Genomic DNA, 6,842 nt, shown 5'->3' with positions numbered 1-6,842 from the left:
ATCTGCTTTCCTCCCTTTCTTGAAGATAGGCACCACATTGGCCTTCTTCCAGTCTTCGGGCACTACACCAGAGCACCAGGAGTTCTCAAAGATCCATGCCAGGGCCTGGGCTATGTTCCTCGCCAGCTCCTTGAGTACCCTGGGGTGTAGATTGTCAGGGCTGGCTGACTTGAAGGTATCCAGCTTCTCAAGATGTTCTTTCACAAGGTCAGCATTTATGGAGGGCAAGGGATCTCCCTCACCTGGACCTCCCTATCCCATAATGAGCATGGACATCCCATGGGACTGATGACAGACCGATGCAAAGTACCCATTTAATAGGTTGGATTTTTCCTGGGCATTAGTTGTCAGTTGCCCCGTCTGGTTCAGCAGGGGTCCAACGTTGCCCTTGCTTTTTCTCCGGCTCCCCACATATCTGAAAAGGGACTTTTTATTGTCCTTAATGCTCAAAGCTAGTTGGAGTTCAGTTGCAGCCTTGGCTTTCCTGGTTTGCTCCCTGCAGGACCGGACCAGTTCAGAATAATCCTCCTTGGAGGTGAATCCCATCCTCCATCCTTTGTAGGCCTGTCTTTTTAGCCTTAGGTCTGCTAGGTCCCTGGAGAGCCAGGGGGGCTGCTGTGCCCTCTTGCTGCCTTTCTCCTGAGATGGAATAGACTTAGCTTGTGCATTGAGGATCGCTCCCTTGAGGAGCAACCACTCTTCTTGAACCCCTCTTCCTTAGGGCCTGACTGACAAGCCTCCTGAGCTTGTCAAAGTTGGCTTTCCTGAAAACAAGAACTTCCGTGTTGCTGACTGACTTGCCAGCTTTACAGTGGATGGTGAAGGTGATCAGCTCGTGGTTGCTATCACCCAGCTTCCCATCAATCACTAAGTTGCCGATTAGGTCATCCCCTGTAGCCAGTACCAGGTCAAGCAGCACTTTACCTCTTGTTGGCCCACAGACTTCTTGAGTCAGGTAGAGGTCATCCACGCACAAGAGGAAGCTTTGCGACCGCTCAGATTTTGCTGAGTGATCCTCCCGTAAGATGTCCGGGTAATTGAAGTCACCTATGACAACCATGGTCCTGCAGCATGCGGCCTCATCCAGTTCCCGGGTGAACTCCTGGTCAAGCTCAGGACTTTGGGTGGGAGGTCTGTAGTAGACTCCCACGGTTGTGTCTCCTGTGCCCTGTTCCCCATGGATTTTAACCCAGAGGGTCTCCAGTCATCCACCCTGGTTGCCAATATCAGCTTGCAGGGACATGTAGCTTTCCTTAACATAGACAGCTACACCCCCGCCCCTTTTATCTACACGATCCCTCCTGTACAAGGTATAGCCATCTATAACCGAGGTCCAGTCATGGGTGGAGTCCCACCAGGTCTCCGTTATCCCTATGACATCATAATTATTTGCACTGAGCAGGAGGACAAGCTCCTTCTGCTTATTCCCCAAACTCCTGGCATTTGTGTACAGGCAGGCAAGTGTCCCCTTGGAGGCTCTTGCCTTGCCCACGGATTGTACCAGGGCCAAGGCAAGGGTGAACTCCCTTAAGTGCCTTGGCCCGCTGGCTTTGCAAGGGTTGCTTAGCGGGTCAGCAGTGGCAGTAGTCCCCCCATCCCCCAATGGGCTTAGTTTAAAGCCCGGTGGAGCAGGTCAGCAAGTCTGGCTAAAAGCCTCCTCCCCAGGGGAGAGAGGTGGAGGCCATCTCTTCCCAGAAGCTCGCTGCCTCTCTCACCAAAGAGTGGACTGTGGTCACGGAAGCCAAAGCCTTCCCAATGACACCAGCACCACAGTCTTTGGTTGAATACGTGGATCCTCCTCTCCCTCCTTGGCCCATAGCCTGAGACTGGGAGGATCAACGAGAACACCACCTGTGCCCCCAGACCCTTTAGCCCTGCTCCCAAATCCCTGTAGCGCCTCATGACCCGGCTGGGAGTGTTCCGAGCCGGGTCATTGGTGCCCACATGAATAAGGAGCTTAGGATAGTGGTCTGTGGGCTGGAGGAGCTCTGGGATCTTCTCTGCAATTAAATAATACCTACTTTAGATAGTGCTGTGACATCTTCAATACAAAGATACCAAAATGTTTAACAAACTTTGATTAAATAAACTTTCTAATGAGAGGTGAGAGGGAACATTATTAACTCTGAGTAGTGCAACATCTAAATAAAATTATAGCTTGACTGGTATGCACCACCCAACAGAATTTGCAATCTAATAAGAACCTTTTGGAAAAATCAAGATACCCCGGGATACAGGCTTGTTTCTAAAGCCATCCAGCACCTCTGCAAATATATTACATTGGCCTTTATTCCCTGTCATAACATTCTCAATGTTAGAGCTTCATTCAAACAACACACATTTCCCTGAGTCCTTAATGCTGCCTTCAAGAACAGAAAACATACCGTGCCCATCTGGTCTTGAACATCCGGTCATGCGCCGCGCGGCCCCGGATGTTCAGGGGTGTTCATCTGTCCATCCCTGCTGTTCCGCCAAGTGGATGTCTCTCTCCTGAGTAGTGTCTCCCCAATCTCTCCTGCCATGGCTTTGGATCTTCTTCTAGTGGTGGGTGTCCGGCTGTCGGGGTCTCTCAATTATGGGACAGCAGTATGGCGATCTCCTATAAGGCTCCACCTCCCCTCTACCTCATCCTTACACCCTGCCTTGACAGGTTCACGATGTTCTTCAGCTGGTTTCCCTGACTGTTGGGGCTCTGTGTATGCTTGCTGGGATGGATATCAGCCTGCGGGGCCTAACCCTACCTCTGCCAACAGCGCCTAACCACTGCCTTGCCTCCCAGGGGACAGTAACCCCTTCTAGGCCTAAGCAACACTTGGGCTCTAGATGCCTTGCACTACAACCCCTCCAAAAATGGGAAACAAAAGAGAAGTTATCAACAACAAGAAAAAATATGAAGATATGCAAAAAGGGGGGGGTGGAGGGCCCCTCTACCTTCTTGCCATCTACACTCACAGCCTGCCCACCAACACCAGGCTTTAGATGCCCGAGATCCCTACTTAGCCCTAAACTGGGTCCGAGTTAGACTGCAGGCTTCAGTGCTCTCCTCCTCACTCTTCGTCCTGCCTGTGGGCTCACTGGACCCGCGGTGGCCCTTCTCAATGCACCTCCCCCACGTCCCTCATCAGGGGGGCTCTATGCCACTGGGGCCCATCTTCTGCAGCCCCCTTGCACTGTTTATGCCCTTTGTTGCCCACCGGGGGTGCCTCCTCAAGCCCCCCAGAGTCCACAACGATCCCACCTGGTCTAGTGTCTTGGTGGCAGCTGTTCCCTCCAGCTCCCTGGTAGTAGCCCGTAGTGTCACACTCCTTCTGCTCTTCCCGGTCTTCAGAGCCGGGTCCTCGGTCTGAGCGAGTGGCAACAGCTTCCTGGCTGACAATAGCTGAATGCTATGGGACATTGCTATCCAGTAGAGAAAGAAAGTCTGAGCTGGATTTTGGTAGACCCAGCAGGGCTAGAAGGTATGGCCAACTTAGTGAAGAGGGAAAATCGCTTCCCATTTGAGGTGTTTTTTCTCTCCAGCAGAGACACTGGTTTCCATCTATTCTAAAGAATGGAGCAGCAATGGGAGAGCTGTGTTGTTCTATGGATGTGTGCATGTTAACACAAGGAAGTATGAGAGGCATTCATGTAATACTCCTCTCACTGTACTCACTGAACAACAACATGTTGGGTTGGCTTTGCTAAGGACACCCACACAGATTCCATGTGGTTTGGATCAGAAATACTGGAGAAGTGGGAGCATCTCTGTAGAGGAGTTAATGCCTCAGTTTTGGAGAACTGAATTGGATTCCAATTACTAAATTGGATACATAGTGGAATAAGATTTTACTACCAAGGGAATACTAATAATGCAGCTACAGTTGCATACTAAAGAAAGCTTTGTGTGTAAAGATAGTACAGCCTGATCTGTAGCTATGCAAATGGTGCCCCTCTACTGCTTGACTGCCCACGTGAAGGATGTCTACGGGTCCTCACTCAGTGATGGAAACCTGACCAGGACAGCCCCGTTCAGGTGTACTCAAGTACAGTTCTGCATACCCTCCATAATAATGAGACTTTATATGTTATCATCTACCTCTGCCAAAGGTCTCTGGATTTTTCTTCTAATCTCTTGCTGTGGTCACATAGACCATTAGTAAGATTTGCAGCCTGGGCCCATAACCTCGCCCTTACAAGTGAGTTCCTTTGCCTCATGACCACAGAGACTTTCACTGAGAAGACTGAGATCCTCTATGAGATCATCAATCATCATTTGATAATCTGGCTTGCAATCCCTTTCTTCGTGCCTAGGGCTATAGCCTGATTCAGAAATTCTGTTGCAGCCATTTTGTATATTTTGGTCACTCAATTTTTCTTGAAAACCTCCAGACATCATTAGCATATATTAATGACTACTTAGTGTATGTTAATAGTTCCCAGGTGAGCAATGCTGCTCGGGTTGAATGAGTCCAAAATAAGCATTGGAAATTTTGAATATTGCTGAGTACTCACAACCCAGGAGCAGGAAAAAGTCTCAAAACCATGACTGTCCCAGACACTGGAAAGTAGATTTACAAAGGCAAAAACCATTGATGTGTCAGCAAACCAGGGGAACAAGAGGGAGAAATGGTGATTGGTCAGGATATTGTTAGTTCAGAGACACGCAAGAATACAAAGGACAGCTTTCAACTTTCTGGCATGTGGTCAGGTTCAACTTATAAACTGTTTCACAATCATTAGTCGGAGTAAGCCTTATATGAAATTGGCTTTTATTTTTAAATACTTTGGACTTTCTCTAACACTACATAGTAGGAATTTCACAAACACCCAGACCATATGGGGAATGCAGCATTTTCCCTTGTTGCAGACATGGCTTGTGTGTGCAGGAATGATATTAATTACTAAGCTGTTTGTTTCTCTTAAATCTTCAACAGCAAAGCAACCCTTGTAAACTACAGTATTATTTCCCATGAGGATTCTGAGCATTGGAGGCTTTCATGTTTACTGATTTTCATGAAAATGGCAAGCAAGAACTAACCACACTCAGTTTATCCTATCCAGCATCCACTGGAAGAGTATTTGTGCTTCTCTTTGCTTCTAGGCCTGACTAAAGAGAGGTAATATGTTTTCCCACTGTCCTCATTATACCAGAGTCAGTAAAGTATTTCAAAGCATCAGAAGCTCAGAAGTGCAGGAAGCTACATACACCACAGTCTGGAGTGTGGGTTCAGCTTGAGTGAGTATTCAGATGCTTCTCCAAAGCTTATCTGACCTAGCCAAACCTCCTGAATTTACTAAATTGGGCTGGGCATTTTATGAGAACAGGATCTCTTACAAGATGTTCAGTATTTCCTCTGGTGACTAGAAATCCTGTCCAATAGACTTTTCTTTCATTTGCAGCCATAACTGGAATTCTGAAATAATATTTTTTTAAATCACAAAGATCACAATATTTCAGAATCCTAAAGTGATACAGTGCAGGTTAGTTAAAGGTGGAGCTGGAAATAAGTACAGGAAAGCTAATTTTTATCTTGGTCCAGTTCATACCCCCTTCATGGCAACAAAAGAAACTTACCCTGTGTAGCCTACTCTCATTTCAAATACAAATCTCCCCCAGTTCCTATATTGTCTTGTTATTAGGACACCTTCTGTTACCATAAATTATTAACAAGCTGTAAATTCTAAGCCAGCAATTATTCTCGAAAGGTCAGCCTCATCAAACGACTTCCATGATAGTTCAAAGTCCTTGATCAAAAATGAGATGGAAACATTCTTATCCCAGGTTCTCATTCCTGTCTTAGTTTCAGAGACCAGTTTTTGTTTTTGACGCTGAGGATATGCCATCAGTTATCTTGTGGCGTTTCATATAAAATGTTTTCCTACAGAGCTGACCGTCTCCAGTGTTTGCATCAGTCTAATGGCTTCTTCATGTGTTTGCCAAATGCCTATTCACATCATCACTATGAGTAACATTGTATTGGCATTTTCATTGCTACCCTTCTTCATATTGCTGTGCCAGAAATTGAGGGCATTTATAGACATGCTCTGGGAGTGGGGAGAGGAGAGGCACTTTATTTGGAGTGGCTCCAAAAGTTGGTCTAATTAAAGTGCCTAGAGTTTCACGTGCATCAGCATCCCCATGCTAAAAAATGGCAATACGTGACCTCAAACGAGCTTTAGTTAAAGCACCTCTGCTGCCATTTTTCAGTGTGGGGGCACTGATGCACATGATTTCATAGATTTCATAGACATTAGGTCTGGAAGGGACCTCAGAAGATCATCAAGTCCAGCCCCCTGCCCGAAGGACAGGAAGTCAGCTGGGGTCATAGGATCCCAGCAAGATAAGCATCCAGTTTACTCCTGAAGGTGTTCAATGTAGTTGCTTGAACCACCTCCAATGGCAGGCTATTCCAGACCTTGGGGTCTTGGACAGTAAAGAAATTCTTCCTTATGTCCAGCCTGAAACAGTCTTGCAGTAGTTTATAACTGGACGCAGTACTCCAGCTGCAGCCTCACCAAGGCCGAGTACAAGGGGAGAATGACGTCCCAGGATTTGCTTGAGAAACATCTATGAATCTATGATTGCAAGCCAGTGTTTTGGTCGCTTTACTAGCCACAGTATTGCGTTGCAGGCTCATGTTTATCTTGTGGTCAATGATGACCCCCAAGTCTCTTTTTTCTATAGTGCTAGCCATCATACCACTGCCAAGTCTATAAGGATGCTGCAAGTTTTTCCTCCCAAGATGGAGAAACTTGCATTTTTCAGCATTAAACACCATCAGGTTCTTGTCCTCCCATTTGCTGAGCCTGACTAGGTCAGCCTGGATCACCCACCTTTCTTCTGGTGTGGATGCTTTGCCCCA

The sequence above is a fragment of the Crocodylus porosus genome, unplaced genomic scaffold, assembly GCF_001723895.1.
Source record: "Crocodylus porosus isolate Cpor-Errol unplaced genomic scaffold, CroPor_comp1, whole genome shotgun sequence".
NCBI classification, from domain to species: domain Eukaryota; kingdom Metazoa; phylum Chordata; order Crocodylia; family Crocodylidae; genus Crocodylus; species Crocodylus porosus.
Note: the sequence above shows the minus strand (reverse complement) of the source record.